Below are 23,215 nucleotides of genomic sequence, written 5' to 3'. Positions count from 1 at the left end.
GTGAAGCAGGAGAGGCTGGAAAGGAGGAACAGTATGTTCAGTCATTCTGTAACTGCTGGGTAAAAAAGTTCACCTTTAGTCCAAGTTTAAGAATGTTAGTGCCTATTCCATAGGGTTGTGAAAACCACAGCAAATTAAATGTCATTAAAAGAAAGTCACGTTTTAGAGCTTGGAATTCTTTATTTAAATTTTTGAGACTTCCTTGTAATGAAATTATTAACTTGTTATTCCAATCTATGTTTGCAGAAGCACTTTGTTGTTGATTTAGAGTATGTTACCGATGGGTAACTGGCCTAATAAGCCTGCACAAACTGTATGGAAATGTTAATGCAAAGTTGAAATAAAGCAAAAAGTACATTTATGTGGTATAATAGGTGCCAATTTTACATGCAAACGATAAAAAAAAGTACTTTTACTGCAAGACCTGATATAAATGGCACTGACTGTAGAATAAAATTACTGGATACCACTTACTAAATTCCCAATTAGGAATGCCAGAACGCATTAGCTGACAAGCGTGCAAAACAACAGTGGACAAAATGTGTTACATCAGAGTTTTTCAACCAGGGCATTTACTGACATTTGAGGATGGAGATATATATATATATATCTATATATATATAGTGGAGCTGTTTTGTTAGTTGTAGTACATTTAGCAGCATCTCTAGCCTCTACCCTCAAGAAGTCAATAGCACTAATATACGCTGAAATTGTGACAACCAAAAATATCTCTAGACATTGTCCCTGCAGGGAGTCAGGGAGGTCAAAATTACCCCCTGTTGAGAATCCTTGTTTGAAATCAAAAGCATTCTATAAATCTTGCAACATATGGCTCTAGTCATTTAACTGTAAAAATGTATGAGCAATACAAATAATAACACAAAACGATGTTACAACCACACGTAACTCTTCAGCTTGAGAATGTTATCCTTGCAATAGGCAATACATAATCTGGTAAATAGAGTCATATCTATCTGGATGGATTTTTATTTTTACGTAGCTGTATTGTCCACTTCTTCTGTATGAATAGATCTGAGCTCTTACAAAAGAGACATTTTCTCAACTTTTTACTTAATTTTTGGGGCAAATAAAATGTGATCGCATTTTCAGTCTCATTCAGTTCTCTGAAGCCATCAATAAAACTGAACTGGGAAAATACAACTGTCATTGTTTTATACAAAAGTAACCTTATAAAATTTTGCCTACTTAGGACAAATGGTAAGTAATCAATACACCATGCTGCATACAAGCTCTTCTCCTGTATATTTTGAGTTTAGTTTCCAACCTTACAATTTGCCTGTTTTTGCTGTTGTCATCTAATTTCTAGGCTTGTAACCAATGTCTTCTAAGACCCAGAAGTTCCCTCTAAACTCTCCCTTCCTTTGCACATCAGGAACTAGTGCAATTTCAAGAAAAGTAAAGCATAGTGTTGGGGCAGGGGAGGGGGGAGAAAAGGGAGTTTACAAAAGGAAATATATAAAAAGGAGAATATTAAGATATCTGCTTCTTTTGCTGAGTAGAAAATGTGTTGTGACAGCAGGCGTTTGTCTCAGCACAGGCTTGGTGAGAGAAGAAGAGTTCCCACTCCAACTGCTCAATGGCACCCACCAGAGACTGGCTAAAGTCCCAAGTCTTTGAGAGCTCTTAGAATATAGTGTCACAGGAGAGGCCAGTAGGTTGTAGGCATTTTCTCACTGAGAAGTCCAATAAGAATATTTTCATGAATGTTTCTTATTATTTTCTTGTATACGGGAATTCAGGCAGTGTCCAAACATTAATGAAGTATTCATCGTACTGAGCCTGCTGCTTTCCTTAGCGGAAAAAGGAAAAGCCTGGCTGTCCTTGTTTACCCCTTCCTGGATGAACAGTAGAAAAAGAAAGACTCATTTCAATCTGCATTCAGGAAATAGAAGGCCTGAGGGCACAGAATATACAAATCTCCTGTATTCATAAACTTGTCAACCTACAGATTTTTACAAGCAGAACAAAAATTGTTTCTTTTCTGCATACAAAGAACAGGGCTTTACAGTTGTGTTCAGTCATTTCAATCTGTTCTCTCAGGGTAATTGCCAGGCTACAACGTGTTTGCTGTTGTCGTGCTTTGTCAACATACATCCTATCATTTCTGATTAATGAAAATTCAGTGGGAATATTATAAGTGCTAGCAAGAAGAGGTATGTATTTTCTTGAAAATAAAAATAAATATAATAAAATAATTGATAGCCATAAAACTGGTGAAGGTGGGGGAGGGAATGAGTTATTTACAATCAGGAACAATTATATAAAACAAAGAATATCAAAGAATGTTCACAAACAACTTGAAAAAGGTATTGTCTAACTGGTTTTTTATACTAGTTTTGCTATAAACATTTCCAACTGCCTGTCGGGTCTTTTGACCTAGAAGCTTGAATACAATTTTAGTTTGGGATAAGAAAATCACGTTGTGTTTCTTTGTCTTATTTTGTTTTGTTTTGTTTTGCTTTGATGGTCTAGTATCCATTAGGGGATGTAGAAGAGATATGATTGATGGTAATCAATTATTAGCTTGATCTTTGAACTTGCAGAAATAGTATGCCTCCTCCACCAGCCATATAATATTGGAATGTCCAAATCATTCACCAAAAAAAAAAAAAAAAAAAAAAACCAGCTATTAAAGGGAATAGTTTTCAAAACTTTATTTACCCTGCTGTGTTGTCTTAACTTGTCTGGCCTCAATTTCTGTGTACAGATCTAAGGACACAGCTTATATTCAGATTACCATGTGCTCGCTCACACTTCATCATCATATTCAGTATTCTGTGGTTTCTTCTTTGGAAATATTAGCTAAAAACAAACTCAGTATAGGCAGACCTGTCTCGTTGTGCTTGGCTTTATTACATCTAGCAGCTATTACATTTTTTTAAATGATACATAATAACTAGTTTATGTATTGGGTACATGGGACATTTTGGTAGCTGCATAAAATGTGTAATGATTCAATCAGAGTAACTGAGATATCCATCATCTTAAATATTTGTCTTTTCTTTGTACTAGAAATAGTTGAATTAATCTCTTTTAGCTATTTTAAAATATACAATACATGATTGTTAACTGTAGTCAGCCTACTGTGCTACTGAACACTGGATTTTATTTCTTCTATCTAACTGTATTTTTTGTGGCCATTAACCAACTTCTTTTCATCTCCCACTCTTCCCTACCCTTCCCAGACTCTAGCTACCACCATTATACTCTCTACCTCCATAAGATCCATTTTTTAACTACCACAAATGAGTGAAAACATGCAGTATTTGTCTTTCTGTGTCTGGCTTATTTCACTTAACATAATGTCCTCTGGACTTATTTGTGTTGCTGCAAATGACAATATTCCATTCTGTTTTATGACTGAATACTATTTTCATATATATATGAAATACATATATGTATATGTATGTATATCATATTGTCCTTATCCATTGATGTACACTCAGGTTGATTCCATATCTTGGCTATTGTGATTAGTGCTGCAATTAAACACAGAAGTGTGGATACCTCTTCCACACGCTGATTTCATTTTTTACAAGTTGAAGGTTTGTGGCAACCCTGCGTTGATCAAGTCTATCTGTGCCATTTTCCCAATAGCATGTGTTTACTTTGTGTTTCTACATCACATTTTAGTAATGCTCACAATATTTCAAACCTGTTAATTATTATCATGTCTGTTAGGATGATCAGAGATCTTGGATGTTACTATTGTAATTGTTTTGGGGTGCCACAAACAGTGCCCATATAAGATGGCAAAGTTAATTGATAAATATTGTGTGTATTCTGACAGTTCCACTGACTGGCCATTTCCCCCTCTTTCTCCTTCCCCTTGCGCTGCCTTACTCTCTGAGACACAACAATATTGAAATTAAGCCAATTAACAAACCTGCAATAGATTCTAAGTGTTCAAGTGAAAAGAAGATTCGCACATCTCTCACATTAAATCAAAAGTTACAAATGATTAAGCTTAGTGAGGAAGGCATGTCGAATACCAGGTTAGGTGGAAAACTAATCCTCTTGCTCCAGTTGAGCAAGTTGTGAAAGAAAGGGTATGTTCTAGAAGAAAATTAAAAATGCTACTTCAGAGCTAGTCATAGTAGTTTACTCTTGTAATCCCAGCACTTTTAAAGGTCAAGGAGGGGCAATCACTTGAGACCAGGAATTTAAATGGTCTGGATAGAAGACCAAACCAGCCAAAACATCCCCTTAAGCCAAAACCAAATTCAGAACAAGGTTCTAACTGTCTCCAGCTCTATGAAGGCTGAAAGAGGTGAGGAAGCTTCAGAAGAAAAGTTGAAAACTAGCAGAGGTTGGTTCATGGGATTTAAGGAAAGAAGCCATCTCCACAACTTTGTGCAAGGGGAGGTTGCAAGTACTGATGTAGAAGCTACATCAAGTTATCTTGAAGATCTAGCTAAGATCACTGATGAATGTGGCTACACTAAACAACAGATTTTCAGTGGAAACAAAACTGTCTCCTATCAGAAGAAGATTCCATTTAGGACTTCCACAGTTACAGAGAAGAAGTCAATACCTGTCCTTCAAAGTTTCAAAAGATAGGCTGACTCTTGTTACAGAATAATGCAGCTGGTGACTTATAAGTTAAAGCCAATGCTCATTGCCATTTCCAAACTCCTAGGATCCTTAAGAATCATGCTGAATCTATCATGCCTGTCCTCTATAAATTTAAAAAAAAAAAAAAAACACAAAACCTCTGTAACAGCAAATCTTTTTACAGCATGGTTTACTAAATGTTTTCAGCCAATTATTGAGAGCTACTGCTCCAAAAAAAAAGAATTACTTTCAAGATATTACTGCCCATTGACAATGCACATAGTCATTCAAAAGCTCTGATGGAAATGTACAAGAAAATTAATGTTTTTAATGCCTACTAACACAACATCCATTCTGTAGCCCATGGATCAAGAAGTAATCTCAGCTTTCAACTCTCAATGTTTAAGAAATACATTTTGTGAGGTTATAACTGCTTTTGCTAGTGATTCCTCTTTGGATCCATTGAAAACCTTCTGGAAAAGGTCCACTGAAAATCTTCTGGAAAAAGTCCATTGAAAACCTTCTAAAAAAACTTCACCACTCTAGATGTCATTAAGGATATGCTTGATTCATGGGAGGAGGTCAAAATCTCAATCTTAACAGGAGTTGGGAAAAAGTTTATTCCAAACTTTGAGGGATTCAAAACTTCAGTGGAGGAAGTCACGCAGATGTGGTAGAAATAGCAAGAGAACTAGGATTAGAAGTGGAGCCTGAAGGTGTGACTGAGTTGCTGCCAATCTCATGATACAACTTGAAAGAATGAGGAGTTGCATCTTAGGGATGAGCAAAGAAAGTGGTTTGTTGAAACGGAATGTACTCTTGAAGATTCTGTGAACAAGGTTGAAAGGACAACAAAGGATTCAGAATGCTCTATAAACTTAGTCGATAAAGCAGCAGCAGGGCTTGAAAGGATTGACTACAATTTTGAAAGGTAGGTAAAATCTTTCCTGAAGAGTCCATTGATGTGACAAACTTCATTGTTGTCTTATGTTAAGAAATTGCCACAGCCACCCCAACCTTCAGCAACCACCACCCATCAACAGCGAGGAAAGACCCTCCACCAGCAAAAAGATTGTGACTCACTGAGGGCTAAGATGGTCATTAGCATTTAGCAATAAATTATTTTTTAATTAAGTTTTGCACATTGTTATTCATAATGTTATTGCACATCTAATAAAGTACAGTACAGTATAAACATAACTTTTATTTGCACTGGGAAACCAAAAAATTTGTGACTAATTTTACTGTGATATTTGCTTTACTGTGGTGGTCTTGGCTAGAATCCACAATATCTATGAGGAATGCCTATATATTTGTAAAATTCTTTCTTGATAGCAAGATCCCCTCTCCTTCACTTCGATAGCCTGTATTCAACCAATTGCCAAATTCCATAGATTTTTACCTCTGAAATATCTTTACGATAGACCCCATCTTGTACTTCAATGATTAATTCCCAAAATTATTTTGTTTCACCTTCAACTGGGCTTCCACATCTCTGAATACTGCCCACTTCTTTCCGGCATTCACGTGTCAGTTCTTCATACGCACACTTTCAGTCATGTGCAAAATCCCTACTAAAATACATGAATGTCTTCTAACTACCTAATGACATTAAATAGAAACCCATCCTGCTCATTTTCAAAGGTGCTAACACTGTAACCTCTACTTTAGGCCTTGTACCACTCCAACTTCATCGCTTAACTCTGTCTGCAGTTTCTCTGTTCACCAGATTGCTAGAATATTTCAATTACCTGAGCAGGCATGGTTTTATACCTGATATTCTTCTGCTAGGGAATTTCTTTGTTGCCTGTTTTAACCTACCAAAACATTATTTATATTTCTAAATCCATTTCTAATGTCTTGTCTATTTTCCCAATTCCTCCCAAGTGTAGGTGAACGCTCTTTGATTTTGCAGTGATTGCTCCCTGTGGAGTTTTCTTTGTACTCTTTTATGGCATTAACCCCACAAACACCACCTTGTACCATAGAATGTACCTGTGGCTCATGCAATATGTAGACCATCAGCTCCTTCAATGTAGCAACTGTAATTTATTCATCTTTGTGTCTTCTTAGTGCCTGGTACTTAACAGGTACTTCGTGAATATTTATAAATTTATAAATGACTCAATAAAAATTATGGTTAGGAGCTTGAAGAAACATGCAAGTATTCATTCATTCATTCAATAAATTTTTTGAATATATATATATATATATATATATATATATCTCCCTTGCCAGAAACTCTTCTATGATACATTTCATTCAGTGCTAAGAATTTTTCCCAGATGGAAGCAATTAATATGTATTTGCCAATAATGAACAGAAAGAAGCCAACTCTACTTTTAGAATAATCAATCTACAACATAGCTTTCACCAACAAATCTGGCAGATATAGTTTCTCATAATGTTAAAATATGTAAATGAAATTAAATCGCTCCATGTGTTAATTTAAGCATTATCTCCGCATAAAAATCATGGTATACGGGTGTAAGTTTTCACCTTCCAGGATATGCTTGATGCAAAATAAACATATAGCTGTCAGTTCACAGCTTTGTATGATTGGTGTTGGAAAAACTGTAAAATTAGATCTGTTAGCTTTATAACACACTAGATAATGGTAAATTTACACTACAGTAACAGTAGGCATGCAGACTGGGAATATATCTTCTTTGTGAAAACGACCATATCATTGCACTTACTATTTTTTGCTGGTATTTGTGTGAATGATTGAAACTGAGCTTTCAGACATCCAAAAAAATGGTATAGCTGTACTTACATGCCCAAATACACATATGCGTACATGCAAAATTTTATAAATTACAATTTGTTAGCGATTGACTGTCACATGGAACAGAGACTGGGTTATAAGTTCTAGCTCTAACTATGCCAAACTCGGCTTTATTTACTAGCAGCACAATCCTTCAAATCAATTAGTTATTCTCAATTTAATTTAATGAGGTGAAAAATCACATAATCAAAATTAGCTTTGAGGAACTTCTGTTTCTGGCCAATATGGAGTAACAGGGACTGGATTTAACCCCCTGCCAGAGACAACCAAATCTAGACAACATATTTGGCACAACGGATTTTAGAACACTGGACTTCAGGCAAAGAAAAACAGTGATCCCTGAGGATGGGAAATAAAGAAAGTGATTCTTAGGATTACCCAGCTTACGTCTCAAGAGCTTCCAGATGATGCTATGGGCAGGGGGAAGCAAGGTGGAACTTGAGGTTCCCTGAGTTGAAAATAAGGAAGCTGAGACTCTACAGAGACCAAGAGGGTATATTTATCAAGACAGAGGACTTAATAGAAACCTGCATAGGGAAAGAACCCTGGATATCTGAAGAGGTGTCTCTGAAATATTCAGCAGAGTTTATATCAATGCAAAAATGTGAGGAAATTACCCAAGTCTATGGGACAGAACCACCTGTAAGAATAACAGGGAACAGTTTTTGAAACTCAAAAAGGACAGAGGATTGTCCTGTTCTCACCACCCAGACTAGAGAGCCTTATAATTGGCAAAGACATTCAGGTAGAACACTCAGAATGGTCTTGATTCAGTAGTGAGGAATAATTAGTCCTAGATTAAACATACCTCTGGTCTGAAAAAATAAAAAAGATGGGGAAAAAAAAGACCAGGTGCTGTGGCGTATGTCTGTAATCCCAGTAGTTTGGGAGGCTGAGGCAGGCAGATCTCTTCAGCCCAGGAGTTCAAGACCAGCCTGGACAACATGGCAAAACCCCATGTCTACAAAAAACATACAAAAGTTAACTGGGTGTGGTGGCACATACCTGTAGTCCTAGTTACTTGGATGGCTGAAGTGGGAGGATCACTTGAGCCTGGGAGGTCAAGGCTGCAGTGAGCCATGTTTGCAACACTGCATTCCAGCCTGGGTGACAAAGTGAGCCCCTGTCAAAAAAAAAAAATTAGCCAGAGCCAAAAGGCAAAATTCACAATGCCTGTCACTTAATCAAAAATTAGCAGGCATGCAAGGAACAACAAAAATACGAATCATAAATAAAATGAAAATTAATCAAATCTGACCCAGATATTAGAATTATCAGACAAGTACATTGAAATGATTATTATAACCATATTCCATACGTAAAAAAAGTAAGTAAAGACATGAAAGACATAAAAACACACAAATAGAAAACCTACAATATGGGATATAAAATATACACCAAATAGATTAATGGCAAATTAACCACTGCACCCAAAGTAACAAAAAGAAAAAAATAGTAACAAAGATCAGATAGGAAATCAGCAAATATAAAAAACTAAAAACAAACAAACAAACAAAAAAACTGCAGACAAAAATAAACACAACTACTGCTGGTTCTTTGAGAGAATCAATAAAACTGATAAAACTGTAGTCAGGCAGATCGGGAAAAAAGAAGACAAAATTACCAGTATCAGAAATTGGAAAAATGACAACACTACAGATTGTACAGATTAGTCAGGTGGAAGATATAAGATTAATATGCTAAAACCAATTTTAGTTTTATATATTAGCAATAGGCATTGGATATTCTAATTTTAAAATAATAATATAGACCGGGTGCAGTGTCTCACGCCTGTAATCCCAGCACTTTGGGAGGCCGAAGTGGGTGGATCACGAGGTCAGGAGATCAGGACCATCCTGGCTAACACGGTGGAACCCCTGTCTCTACTAAAAATAAAAAAAAATTAGCCGGGTGTGGTGGTGGGCGCTTGTAGTCCCAGCTACTCTGGAGGCTGAGGCAAGACAATGACGTGAACCTGCGAGGCGGAGCGTGCAGTGACCTCCCCACTGCACTCCAGCCTGGGTGACCAAAAGAGACTGCGTCTCGGGAAAAAAAAAAAAAAAAAAAAAAAAGTAACAGGCTGCCTTTAAAATTCATGTGGAAATGCAAACAACTTAATATTGTCAAATACAACTTTGAGAAGCAGACCAAAGTGAGAGGGTTAACATTAACTACTTTCAAGATTTATTGTAAAGCTGCATCAATAAATACAGTGTGGTACTAGCACACAAATAGATCAATGGAATGGAGTAGTTATTGCAGAAATAGACCTGCACATATGGACAACTGATTTTCAACAAAGATGCAAAAATAGAGAATGGATTGTCATTTCAGTAAGTAGTGGCTGGAACAACTGAACACCCATATGCAAAAGTGTGAACTTTTATACCTAATTTATATCATAATGAAGTTAATGCAAGAGAAATTATAGACCTAAATGTAATACATAAAACTATAAAATTTTTAGAGGAAAGATGAGGAAAAAATCTATATGATCTTGGGTTGGACAATAATTTCTTAAATATCAATCATTTATCAGTGAAAAAGATATTGGTAAAGCAGACTTTACAAAATTAAAAACTTCTGCTCTCCAAATGACATTCTTAAAGAATAAAAAGAAAGTCATAGACTGGAAAAAAAAATATTTGCAAAGCCTATTTTTGATAAAAGACTTTTATTGAAAATATAAAAAGAACATGCAAAATGCAATTTAAAAAATACAAATAGTTCAATTAAACAAATTAAATAAATGTAAGTAGATACTTCTCCAAAGAAGATACGTGAATAGCAGATACATATACGAAAAGATTCTAAACGGTGTTAATTGTTAGAGAAGAGCAAATTAAAACTACAATGAGATGCATACCTAATAGGATGACTATAATTTAAAGGACTAACCAACTGTTGGCAAAGATGTAGAAGAACTGGTATTCTCATACACCACCAGTGGGAATCTATGATGGTCAACCACTTTGGAAAACCACTTGACAGTTTCTTAACAAGTTAGCATAAACTTAGAATATGATCTCGCCATTCCACTCGTAGATATTTACCAAGATAAATAAAAACAAATGCCCACACAAAGACATGTATAGAAATGTTCCAAAAAGCATTATATTTGTAGTAGCCCACAAGTAGGAATGACACAAACGTTCATCTCAAAGTAATTATGCTGAATGAAAGAAGCCAAACAAAAAAGTACACACTACATAATTCCATTTATATAAAACCCTAGAAAATACAACTAATTTGCAGTACAGAAAGCAGGTCAGTGGCTGTTTGGGAATGGGGAGTGGTTAATGAAGAAGAATGACAAGGGACACAAGAAGATATCCAGGTGTTAGATATATGTTCACTATTTTTACTGTGATGATGGTTTCATAGGTGTATACATCTATCAAAACTTTTCAAATTTCATATTTTAACTATATACATTATATTGCTATCTGATAAAGTTTTTTAAGTTATCTTTGAAAACCCACTAACTTGCCCCTATGCTATAATAAACATACATATATTATGTATGCAGTACAGACATTCTTGTGCAGAGTAAACTATGGAAACCAAAAAAGTAGATTTACAAAAGGACAAATGGAAAGTGTGCATCCAGATACTGAGGCATTCAAACCACTGAGCTTATAAACTCAATGATGAAGAGATGGATAGGGTGAAGAATTCAGAAACATTCTTCTGGCATGCAAGGTTTAAAAAATTCCATTATAATATAAAACTAATAACTTGAATACATGTTACTAGATGTGTTTTTTATTGCACAAGATAATAGAATCATAAAGTTTTGTTGTTTGTTGGCATATATTAAAATTGTTTATACGATGAGGCTTCACTGCAATTTCTGCCTATTTGGATGAATATAAAAATCAACTTCCACCCCAAAGGTCTTGTCTTTGCCTGTTTTATGCTGTCTTAACAGAATACTACAGACTGAGTAATTTATTAGAAACAAACTTATTTGGCTCATGGTTCCAGAGGCTGGAAAGTCCAAAATCAAGGGACCACATTTGGTGATGGGCTACTGACTGTGTCATAACACGGTGGAAGGCATCACATGGGCGAGAGAGTGAGAGAACAAGGCTGAACTCATCCTTCTGTCAGAAACCCACTACCGCAATAAGTAACCCACTCCTGAAATAATGACATTAATCCATTTTTGAGGACGGAGCCCTCAAGACCTTATCACCTCTTACAGGTCACACTTCTCAACAGTACTGCATTTGGGATTAAGTTTTCAACACAGGAGCTTTAATAATACATTCAAACCACAGCAAGCCTGGATAGGCTAGTGGGAAAGTCACTATGTAACATTTATAACACAATGTTGTTATGGCTATACAGAGGCAATTGATTTTGCTAGGGACAGAGGATTTGATAAAGCTGTAGAGAGGAGTGAAATTAGAACTGTATCTTGAATTCTATGTTGATATTTTCTAAAAAGGGAAGCAAAAGCTTACTTCAGAAAGAAGTGCCTTTCCTTGACCAAAAGCAACCTTGAAAATAATGAAGTTGGCTGGACAAAGTGGCTCATGCCTGTAATCTCAGCACTTTGGGAGGTAGGCGGATCACAAGGTCAGGATTTTGAGACCAGCCTGGCCAACATGGTGAAACCCCGTTTCTACGAAAAATACAAAAATTTAGCCAGGTGTGGTGGTGCACACCTGTAGTCCCAGCTGCTTGGAAGACTGAGGTAGGAGAATCACTTGAACTCAGGAGGTGAAGGTTGCAGTGAGCCGAAATCGCACCATTGCACTCCAGCCTTGGTGACAGAGTAAGACTGTCTCTCAAAAAAGTAATAATAATAATAAAGAAGTAGGGACTCCAAAAATATGTCTTTTGAACTGCCCCCAAAGCTTTTAAACTACTATTTCCAAGCCTTGCATTGACTACCATATTTTGAGTTTTATATGTATTATCTCACTGTTTCTTGACATTAGCTTGGCAAAAAGAATGATATATTCCCAATTTATAGATCTGAAAATACATACATCACTTTATGCTAAGGTACAATGTGATCTTAGAAGTTTACGGCAAGAAATATTTATTTCCTGGTCACATTACAGGTCTACATTGTGAATCAACTGTTTCTGTGCTCAACATCTTCTCCTGTTTACTGAGACCAAAGCTGAAGGAACAACCCTTACCTATGACACACCAGTACCGATCTTTTCACAAAGGAAAAGACCAATATTAGTGCCATAAGATGGCTCTTAGAGCTTCTGTTCACATTATGTTGGCTAAATGTTACATGGCCAAGTGTACTATAATGGAGGGATGTCTAATCCTCCCTCAGAGAGACGTACCATGAGCCATGCAGGCATGGGAAGGGATGTGTCATTCTCTCACTATGAGGACCTACAAATATATTGAACCTCATGGAACTAAGACTTTAAAAAGTTGGTGTAACTTGCAGGTCATGTAACAGAGCCACCCAGGTTGCAGTGCAGTGGTGTGATCGTGGTTCATCGTAACCTTGAACTCCCAGCTCAAGTGATCCTCCTGCCTCAGCCTCCTGAGTAGTTGGGTCTACATGCACACACTGTTATGCCTGGCTAATAATTTTAATTTTTTTTAAGAGATGAGGCCTTGCTATATTGCCCAGGCTGGTCTTGAACTCTCAATCTCAAGTAATCTTCCCAGCTGACCTCCTAAACTGTTGGTATTATAGGCATGAGCCACTGCGCCCAACAACAATGAATTCTGGGCAACAAAGCCCAGAACCTAGGCTTTTTACATTCCACCTAGTTTCCCCTTTCATGGGTCTTGAAAAGGCAAGACTGATTGTGATTCATCCTAATTGTAGGAAATGCTCTTTGGAGGGGACAGGGAATCTAAAGAGTATGTTGTTGTAGAAAAGAGAGAAAGAATGATACATACATAGAGGTACAGAGACAGAGACCCACAGATACGAACTGCGGAGAGATGCAGACAGATATTGATAGCTTAGTCTTCCCTCATTCTGTAGTTATAGAAGAGGATAAATTCTGAATTTCTCTCTGAATTTATGATATGCCTCCCTAAATATGGAGAAAAATATCAATAAGAGTCTGAGGAGTCATGCAACACATCACTTGGCATTTATTAAATACACCGTGGATAAAGCACTAAACTAAGTTCTCCAGAAAGACGTCAATCAGGCCGGCCATGGTGGCTCATGCCTATAATCCCAGAACTTCGGGAGTCCAAGGTGGTTGGATCATTTGAGGTCAGGACTTCGAGACCAGCCTGGCGAACATGGTGAAACCCCATTTCTACTTAAAAAAAAATACAAGAATTAGCAGGGTGAGGTGGTATGCACCTGTAATCCCAGCTACTCGGGAGGCTGAGGCAGGAGAATTGTTTGAACCCAGGAGGAAGAGGTTGCAGTGAGCCGAGATCACACCACTGCACTCCAGCCTGGGCAATGGAGTGAGACTCTTTCTCAAAAAAAAAAAAAAAAAAAAAGAAAAGAAAAGAACAGAAAAGAAAAAGAAAAGATAGACAACAATCAGACTGCAACCCATATGCAACAATATGAGAATGCATACAACCCAAACAACAAATGCTTAAGCCCTATAAGGGCAATTTCAGAAGAGCTGCTAATTGGGAAGTTATCCTCAATGCAAGTTAAGCTCAACTAATGTCAATTTTAAACAAGAGTTTGCAAACATGACCACATGGCTCCTCTTGCCATTCTGCCATGAGCAGTTCTTGCCCCTCTGGGTTTACTTCCCTGGAGTGCTTTAGTATACTAGTATTTCTGTATTAAAACTGAAGGAAATGCAATGCAGAGAAACTGGTCCCCTTGCCTAGAGCTGTAACATCAATCAATGGAAGAGGGTAGACTTCAGTAGTCACTGAGTCCCAGTCATCCTCTTCTGTCCTTGGAATGGTTCTGACAGAATGTCACTTGCCCAAAGTCAAACTTCTTTGAGATATTTCTTCTAAAATCTTTGTAAGGTAATAATTGGAGGAGACTGCATGCAGCAAAGAAAAGAAGATAATTATTTGGCATTCTACACATGACAGAACTAATTAATTGTCTGTCCTTTTTAAAGAAATGCTGTCACTTTAAGTCTGCACTTAAGCTGTGTTTTAAGAAGCTGGTTGCTAAGTGTATCTAGGGAAACCTGGCAAAAAACTGTTTGTAAGTACATTTTATTTTACCTTATATAGAATATGTCAAATACCAGTTGGCAGAGGTCAGGAAAGAGAAAATACATAAAAGATCAGATTTTTAAGATTGTATAGTATGCTTCTCAGCTTGAGCACAGCTGTGTCCACTGGTGAGAGTTAAGATATGTCAAGGCCATAGCTTGGGAACTACTGGGAAATCTATGTGCATGGAAGCCTAATGGGACCCCGAGGAAATAACTGAACCTGTCTACATTGCTGGGGTTCAGACATACTCGCACAGTTCTGGAAAACTGAAAGGCCAGACAGAAGTGTATCAGCAGGAGAAGAGTAGGAGGGTAGGGAGTGGGCTGATAGCAAATGTGTTCCCCAAAAGACAGCCAGCATTCACACTGGCTCAGAGAAAATACAATGGAACATGTATTCACGTAAATGCAGCAAGGGGGCTATAATTACAAAATGAAATTTCAATTTCTCAAAGGCAGGTGCTGTCAGAGTCCTGCTTCATTCACCAACAACCATGGTGGACATTCCCATGCATGCTGACAGCCCATCGTGGACATTCCCGTGCATGGCCGACAGCCTTTCAGAGCCTACATGTCTCTGTTTTTCAGTCTTGGGGCTTTCTGCAGAGTTGTGGGAGCTCGTTCAGTGCTATGGGATGGCCCCAAAATGCTGGAGATTTAACCTCCAGGAACATCCTTTAACAAGTGAAATATGAGAGTCAGTGGATAAATACTCAACCTTCCCAGACACCCAGTAGGAGAATTCCGAGTCGTATTCTAACCAATATTTCAGAGAGTTCCTGGTAGGATAGAACCACTGTTCCTCCATACACACAGTGTTTAATACACCTTTGTTGGTGCTTCCTCCTCCTCTCTCTCTCTCCACTCCTTTACTTTTGCTTCCTGCAAACACTTCACAAATAAACCACCTGCTCCCACATTCTTGCCCCAGAGTCTGACTTTTGAGGAATCTAATCTAACTGAACTCAGTGTCTCATTGGGCCTAAATAACTCAACTTTTGAACTCCATTGAAAGAGTGTAATACAAAGAGTAAAAAGACTTTATCATCCACTCTGCCAGACCACCTCAAATCACTGGTACCATGAAGATTCAAGGTGGTCACCAACAAATAAATGCACACCTACTAGGTAAGTGAGAGAGAACAGAGTCCTTGCCAGACAGTTCCAAAGAGCATTGGGGTACAATATGAGCTAAAGAGCAGAGGCAGCCCTCACTACCCTCTTGGGGTGACAGGTGCCACTTAAAGAGATCAGCTGAGGGATGTGAGTCAGTGAAGATTAGCGGCATGTTAAGGTCCCAGAGGAGGAGAGAAATATAGGGAAATGTAAATGTAAGTGTATTTACTCCTATGTTGCTTAGATAGTGAATATTTTGAAATTATAAATGGTAATTGGGAAAAGCAAAATCTGACACAGAAATGAAAACATTCTGTGTCTTGTTATTGATCAAGGCAATTGTGGTTATTTCTTCCTGGGGGCCAGGTTTTAGGAAATGAGTGTTGAGCAGATCACAGGCAGCAAAACATAGAGAGCTAAAGAGAAAATAGGAAGTAATGAAGAACCACCCAAGTAGTGTAACAAAGAAGAGAAGAGTCACTGAGAGTATTTCCAAAACTGAGCTTTTGGTGAAGGATTATCTCCAAAGTTAAGGCGAGAAACAGACGCAAGAGATTAAAGAGAAATCAACGTAATAATTAAAACAACTAAGAAGTAGTAAGGTGAGCTACTAGTATATAAGTTTAAATTTCCAATTTTGAAGGAAATGTTGCATTTAGAAATTGTTAAGTTTTGCTTAGCAGGAACCCAAAAGCCATAAAGGAGATAAACATGTTTCACCGTACCAAATAAAAGCATCTGTTGGGAGGCTAAGGCAGAAGAATCGCTTGAACCAGGGAGGCGGAGGTTACAGTGAGCCGAGATCACGCCACTGCACTCCAGCCTGGAGTACAGAGCAAGACTCCATCTCAAAACAAACAAACAAAATTGTAGGCTTTTTTGTTTACAAAAAACATTACACCCAAAATAAAAAAAAAAAATTATTCGAATGCCTAAAATAGTTAATTTATGAAGAGCTTTTGCAAGCCAATAAGGAAAAGATAAGAAAACTAATTTTAAAATGCATCTAAGGATCCCACTGGATAGTTCACAGAGGAAACCCTAGTATCAATAAATATTTAAATGAGATATTTCCCTCGATGGCCCTCTATGCCTCTGCATGTCACTGCTGCTTTAGCATGGACTCTGGCCTGGGCTGCCAGTCATTTGGTCCCCTTTGATGGTTTTCTCAGGCCCTTCTTGTAAGAGGAAGACATTTAAGAAATTCTACTCTTCCTGATCCAGCATCAGGGTGAAAGAGATATAAGACAAGCACAGCTTTCTACTTCTAAGATTGACAGTATCTTATGACACAACTCCAGTTACTTTATTAGCAGTCTATTTTATCTGCCTCACTTAAAATGCTACTGGTGCTTACATCTAAAAACAATTTCTATTATATATTCAGATCTTATTCTTGCCTTATAAATTACCCTATTCTAGCATCAAGGAGGTGTATAAGGAAGAAAACTCCACCTGTTACCTTAGCGTCAAAATTCCTAGACTGCTACAAATTTTAATAAATGTATATTCCAATTTTATGAGATACAGAAGTATAAATCAACTTAAGTCAGCAGTTTTTTATTTATCATTAATTTTTATTTTCTTACTAACAAAGTTTAGTTTCCATACAGACTGTCCAAAAAATGCCAATCCAAACTATATTTCAATAGTTGTATTGGGAAAAGTTTTCAATTAGCAGTAATCATGCCTCAGATGGAGCTCGTTGGTCATAATACTGCCACTGAGCAAAGCTAAGGAGGTTTATTTTACTTTGATTTATTTTTCCATTCTGTATGGTTTAAATGTTTCTTCCCTCCAAAATTCATGTTGAAATGTAATTCCCAATGTGATAGTGTTGAGAGATGTGGACTATTTAAGAAGCACTGGGTCATGAGGGCTCTGCCCTCATGAATGAATTAATCCATTCACAGCTTAATGGGTTATCAGGTAATGGGACTGGTAATTGTATAAAAAGAAGAGGGATCTGAGTTAGCATGTTAGCATACTCATTCTCCTTGCCGTGTGAGGTATGCAACCTCAGGACTCTGTAGAGTTCCAACAAGCAAGAAGGCTCTTACTGTGCCCCCATGACAATGGACTTCCAGCCTTCACTGTGAGAAATAAATTTCATTTCTTAGAAGGCAGGCTAAGATGCTAATACAAATGTGAATTTGTGGGCAAACATATGCAATTTAATTTGAACCGAGATCTTTCCTCCACATCTTGGTAATGAGCTTAGTAATAACCCAAGTCTCCTTCAGACCAAACCTTAGACCTCAAAATCCAAACAACAAAACAATTGCACAAGGAGAGAATCACTCTACAAGCAAATGCATTTCTCAGTAATGAATACTCTGTGGTATACAACTGGACAAAAAGAGGGATTCAGCCAGAGATAATATGCTCAAGGCTGGGTATTATTAGCTAGTTCATTCATTGCATGAAAAGGATTGCCTCTGTGGCCACAAATAAATTCCAGATCCTCTGATGTCATGAAGATTTTTTGTCTTCTTGAAAAAGAGACAGTACTAGAATTCCACTCTATTGATTTCCAACTCTAAAAGGACTCTTGAAGTAAAGATATGGACAGAGGGTCTTGCGCAAAAAGGGATGGTTAGATTTACCTACTGTATTCTCTCCCTACCATTCTAAAACAAGGTTTGCTATAGGTTGTCAAATATATACACAGGCTATACATTTATAGCATATATCAGAACTAGAAGGAAGTAGCTTACCTAAGCTAGAAGACATGAAGGAAGTTAGGAAAATTGCTACACTAGACTCCATCTTTCCAGGGTGCTGGACCTTGACCTACATCATCTCATCTCTGAGATGAGATAATTTATGCTTAAGATAATTTATGCTTAATGACACTGCCTCTTTCTTTCTGTGTCTTTGAAAATAGAAGAAAAAAGACACCCAAGAGAGATTCCATGAAAAATTGAAATATATTTAATGCATGGTTATTGGCCTATATATGTCCAAGGTCTATGTAGTTCAAATTGCTAAGTATCTTCACTGGTTCTCAAGAAATCCCCAGCTTTGGTTCCACTGCTCTGACTTTTCTGTACCATTTTAATTGTTCCAGTGAGATGCTGCACAGTGAATAGCCAAGCACTGAAAAACCAGCAATTTGCCGATTTGACCATTATAACCAAACAAGAAATACAGAAATATTCCCTACTCAAAGCAGAAAAAAATATATATTTCTTATAAATAATGCAGTTTTAAGTATTCTGTTATAAGAAACAAAAATCAGACTAAGACATTTTTATTTCTTTATTATTATTGATGTCATTGTTGTTATTATTATTGATCTATTTGATGTAACAGAGACAGATGGAGATGTTGCAGGACAGTTCTCCAGGTGACCTTGGTCTTACTCAGTTGTCCTCCCTTCCCCACTTGTAGTTCTCAATAATAAATGTAGAATTTGCTGAGAATGCAAAACTCTGAAGTGGGGGGTACTGACCAGAATAGCCCAGGCTGTGTTCCAGGGACCCCTAGAAACAGGATATCCTTCACTGATTTAATTCAGTGTGTCATTAGCCCTCAGGTTATAAAACCTACATCAGGCTGGGCGTGGTGGCTCACGTAATCCCAGCACTTTGGGAGGCCGAGGCAGGTGAATGACCTGAGGTCAGGAGTTCGAGACCAGCCTGACCAACACGGTGAAACCCTATCTCTACTAAAAATACAAAAATTAGCCCGGTATGGTGGCACATGCCTGTAATCCCTGCTACTTGGGAGGCTAAAGCAGGAAAATAGCTTGAACCAAGGAGGCGGAAATTGCAGTGAGCTGAGATCATGCCATTGCACTGGGGAACAAGAGAGAAACTCTGTCTCAAAAAAGAAAAAAAACCCTAGGTCAGACTGATTTCTGGGGTCCCTCAGCTGCAGTGCAAGCGAGGTACATGCAGATGAGAATCCCTCTATCCTGGGCAGCTTTTCTGAGCCTTTGGGGACAGACTCAGAATGAATCCTGGGCCTCTACCACCCGTGTTTTCTATATGTAAGTAATAAACCTGCATCACGTAACTTGTGATGTGTGTAGGCGTTCTGTCTCACCAGCCTCAGATAAGCTGGTAACCAGTGGACAGTGAGCCTGCTTCACAGACGTGTGCTAAAGTCTGCTCCTATGACTGTAATTTTGTCAATTTCTTCTTGAATTTTTAATATCTTTAGTTGTATATATTTCATAGATTTTATTTAATGATTCAACAGTTATGGCTGTGATATTTTCACTGTGGAAATTTAATCTTTGTCAACATTTTAAAACATCTTCCTCTCATATTATCATTTTTGTATTGTGTTTTCTAATCTTAACATGGGTAAGCCAGTATCTTTCAGTTGGCATTTGTCTGACATATCTTCCACTCATTTCTTTGTTTTTTTAGCCTTTCAATTTCTGAAGAAGTAAACAGGTTTAATAACACCCACACAGTCTTTGAAAAGGTCTACAAATCAAAATAGTGAGCCAAACAGGTCTCCCTTTTGTGAGACGGAACAGACAGAGAAAAATATATTTTCTTGTGCTGGGGGGAATACAGTTGGTGAGAAAGGACAGAAGCATGCTAGTGGGGGCCACAGGAAGCTCTCTGCTTTGCTAGTGCTGTTTTTGTAGTTATTGAAATTGTGAGCAGTCACTGAATAACTGTGATCTTAGAGAGGTTCCTCAACCTCTCTGTCTCTCAGGCCTACCTTGTCTATAAAATCAGGATGATGACAACACGTAATTTCTAGGACAGTTGTGAGGATTAAGAAGGTTAATACAAGTAAAATGCGTATACCAACTCCTGATACATCACAAGTGTTCACAAAACGTGAGGTAATATTATTTCTAATGTTACTTATGTCACAATCTTTGTTCCATTCCACTTGTTTTCCAATTTTCCTTCAGCTATGGAGCCTGTCATTGGACATTTAGGGGTATTGGTGATAGGTTAAAGCTGCAGTTGTCGGTAGGAATGTGAACCCATTAAACTGTAGTTGCTGTTTTATTCTTTTAAGTTTTAACCTGGTAGAAAATGCTGTACTTGGCATGATCATTTTTTCCCCACAATATTAAAAGGTATATAGAAATAGATTATCTTAGACCTCCTCAAGCCTCCCTTCCCAAGACAAAAATGTGTAACCAGGTTTGTATAGTCTTTCTGAAGCATTCTGTAAACCCTTTAAAATAAAAAGTTCAAGGGAAAAAGAAATTCAAAAGGCAGCTCTCCATCTTTACACACGCTCTTGCCCTTATTAATACCTGTTGTGTATGGTATAATTTTTTTCCTATTATAAATTTACCGTAGTTTACTTATCTAGCAGAATATTCCACCAGCAGTCTATTGATAAGACAGTTAATGTATTCCCTGGTTTATTAATTATTTTATTTGCAAAAAAAGAAAAAGTCACAATGAATATCCTTGCACATTTAAATGCACATTTTCTGTAGGATACAGTTTTGAAAATATAGTTCTAGGCCAAGAGTATGAGCACTTCTAATTTTGGCAAATATTGCCAAGTTGCCTTCAATGGAGTTTCCAACGTTTACATTTCCAGCAATAGTGTGTAAGTAGAGAATTCTGTTTTTCCCATACACTTGCTCTCAGTATATTATCAAACCTTTTTATCTTTGCCGGCCTGATACTATAAACAGTTTTTCATTACAATTTTAACTTACTTGTCTTTTATTAAGAATGAGATCTGACAGGACGCAGTTGCTCACACCTACAATCCCAACACTTTGAGAGGCTGAGGCAGGAGGATAATTTAAGCCCAGGAATTTCAGACCAGCCTGGGCAACATGGTGAAACCCTGTCTCTAAAAAAAATAAAAATTTAAAAAAAATTAAAAAAAAAGCCAAGTATTAGTCAGGCATGGTGGTGTATGCCTATAGTCCCAGCTTCTCAGGAGGCTGAGGTGGGAAGATTGCCTGAGTCCGGGAGGTCGAGGCTGCAGTGGGCCGTGTTTGCACCACTGTGCTCCAGCCAGGTTGACAGAGCAAGATCCTGTCTCAAAACAAAAACAAAAACAAAAAAAATGCGAGATTGGTGGCTGCATTTTCCACCATCATCTAACATTTGTGTTCGTGAGATGGTGTATGTGAATACGTCAGTCTTTGCTGAGCTGTATGCTTTGAAGCTTTATGGTTGGCAGCCGAAACCTTAGTTTTTTCTTGCTTATCACAGAAATATTTTTAAAAAACCAAACTTCAGCTTTCTTAAACTAATATTTTTGTTTCTCTTATTTCATACTTTTTAAACCAATTCAATAACATCTCTAAATTGCAGTGGCCGCAAAAGTTCTCAGGGAATTTTTACACATCTATTAATTTTCTTTTCTGTGAAAATATACTAAGAAAATGTAAAGAAGGAAATCCTTTTCTGCTCGCCTACAGCAATTTAAAGTCCTCTGATGAATGGTTAGCTGGTAAAGCAAGGCCTCCAAAGCAAGGAAAACAGAATGATTAGGTTCTGTATTTTAAATTAGGAATGTCTACTCTGAATATATAAGCAATCAGATAGCCATTTATGCAGAAGTAAGAGGAGCTAAAGATTAATTCATTGTATCAAGCATAAAAATGCAACTTTTCCCAAAGAATAAAACTTCCTTTAAAGAAGATTATAATATTTAAATTGTGGTATTTTCCATATTATTTTTTTTCTACTCAGGACTAAGTATAAATAAACAGGCATATGTTTTGACAAAGAAAAGAAAATATATTTTTAGCCTGAAAACTGAATCACAAAATGCCAATAAATCTGAATATGGTTATTAACATGAACCATTTCTTACAGAGGTGAGTACTCCTCAGATGAGTTGATATTTCTATTTATAATCTAAAACACATAGATTGTCTAAAACTCTTGTTATAGCTCATTGCTCTGTTACAGCATGTACAATGATAATACTTGAATCAATGAATAAGTTGTGCTGAACAATTTTACTGTTATGTTAAATGGTAAAGATTTCCCCCAATGTGTGTTTCCTGTATTCACATTCTTGTCTCTGTTAAAAAGATTCTGGTTTAATCTAATTTTTCCAAAATGATTTATCTGAACCTTTCACTGGAATTTCTAAATAAATTAAGAAGAATAAAACACTCTAGAACATGCATCTGAAGATTGCACTGTTAGATAAACCTTTATTAGTAAAGAGAATCAATAGTTCATCGAGTTATTATTTTGACTATTATATTTACATATTGATAAAATGGAAAAGATGTATAACATAAGACAGAAGTGACAAGAATCCCCAGAAAGAAGTTCAAAAGAGTACTTTTTATTAAAACACATCCTTACTCTATGAGAAACTTTTTCGCCAAAATGTATTGAAATATCTGACATGTTTGAGTTAATTTAGAGAAGACTTAAGAAACAGGTGGGGGAATATAGAAATAAAATGTTTATTAGTCGGCACTTTAGGAGGCCAAGGGGGGACAGATCATGAGGTCACAAGATCGAGACCATCTTGGCCAACATGGTGAAACTCCGTCTCTACTAAAAATACAAAAACTAGCTGGGAGGCATGGTGGCGGGCACCCATAGTCCCAGCTACTCAGGAAGTTGAGGCAAGAGAATCGCTTGAACCTGGGAGGCAGAGGTTGCAGTGA

At 37.2% G+C, this 23,215-nt stretch overlaps 1 pseudogene; it reads right to left on the bottom strand.

Annotated features, from left to right (window-relative positions):
* Positions 1–17,233: 17,233 nt before the first annotated feature.
* LOC114679215 (U4 spliceosomal RNA) lies at positions 17,234–17,365 on the bottom strand (annotated as a pseudogene).
* Between the last annotated feature and the right edge of the window lie 5,850 nt (positions 17,366–23,215).

This window comes from Macaca mulatta, chromosome 6 (genome assembly GCF_049350105.2).
Source record: "Macaca mulatta isolate MMU2019108-1 chromosome 6, T2T-MMU8v2.0, whole genome shotgun sequence".
Lineage (NCBI taxonomy): Eukaryota > Metazoa > Chordata > Mammalia > Primates > Cercopithecidae > Macaca > Macaca mulatta.
The sequence above is the reverse complement of the archived record's forward strand: the minus strand, read 5'-3'. Positions and strand labels throughout refer to the sequence as shown.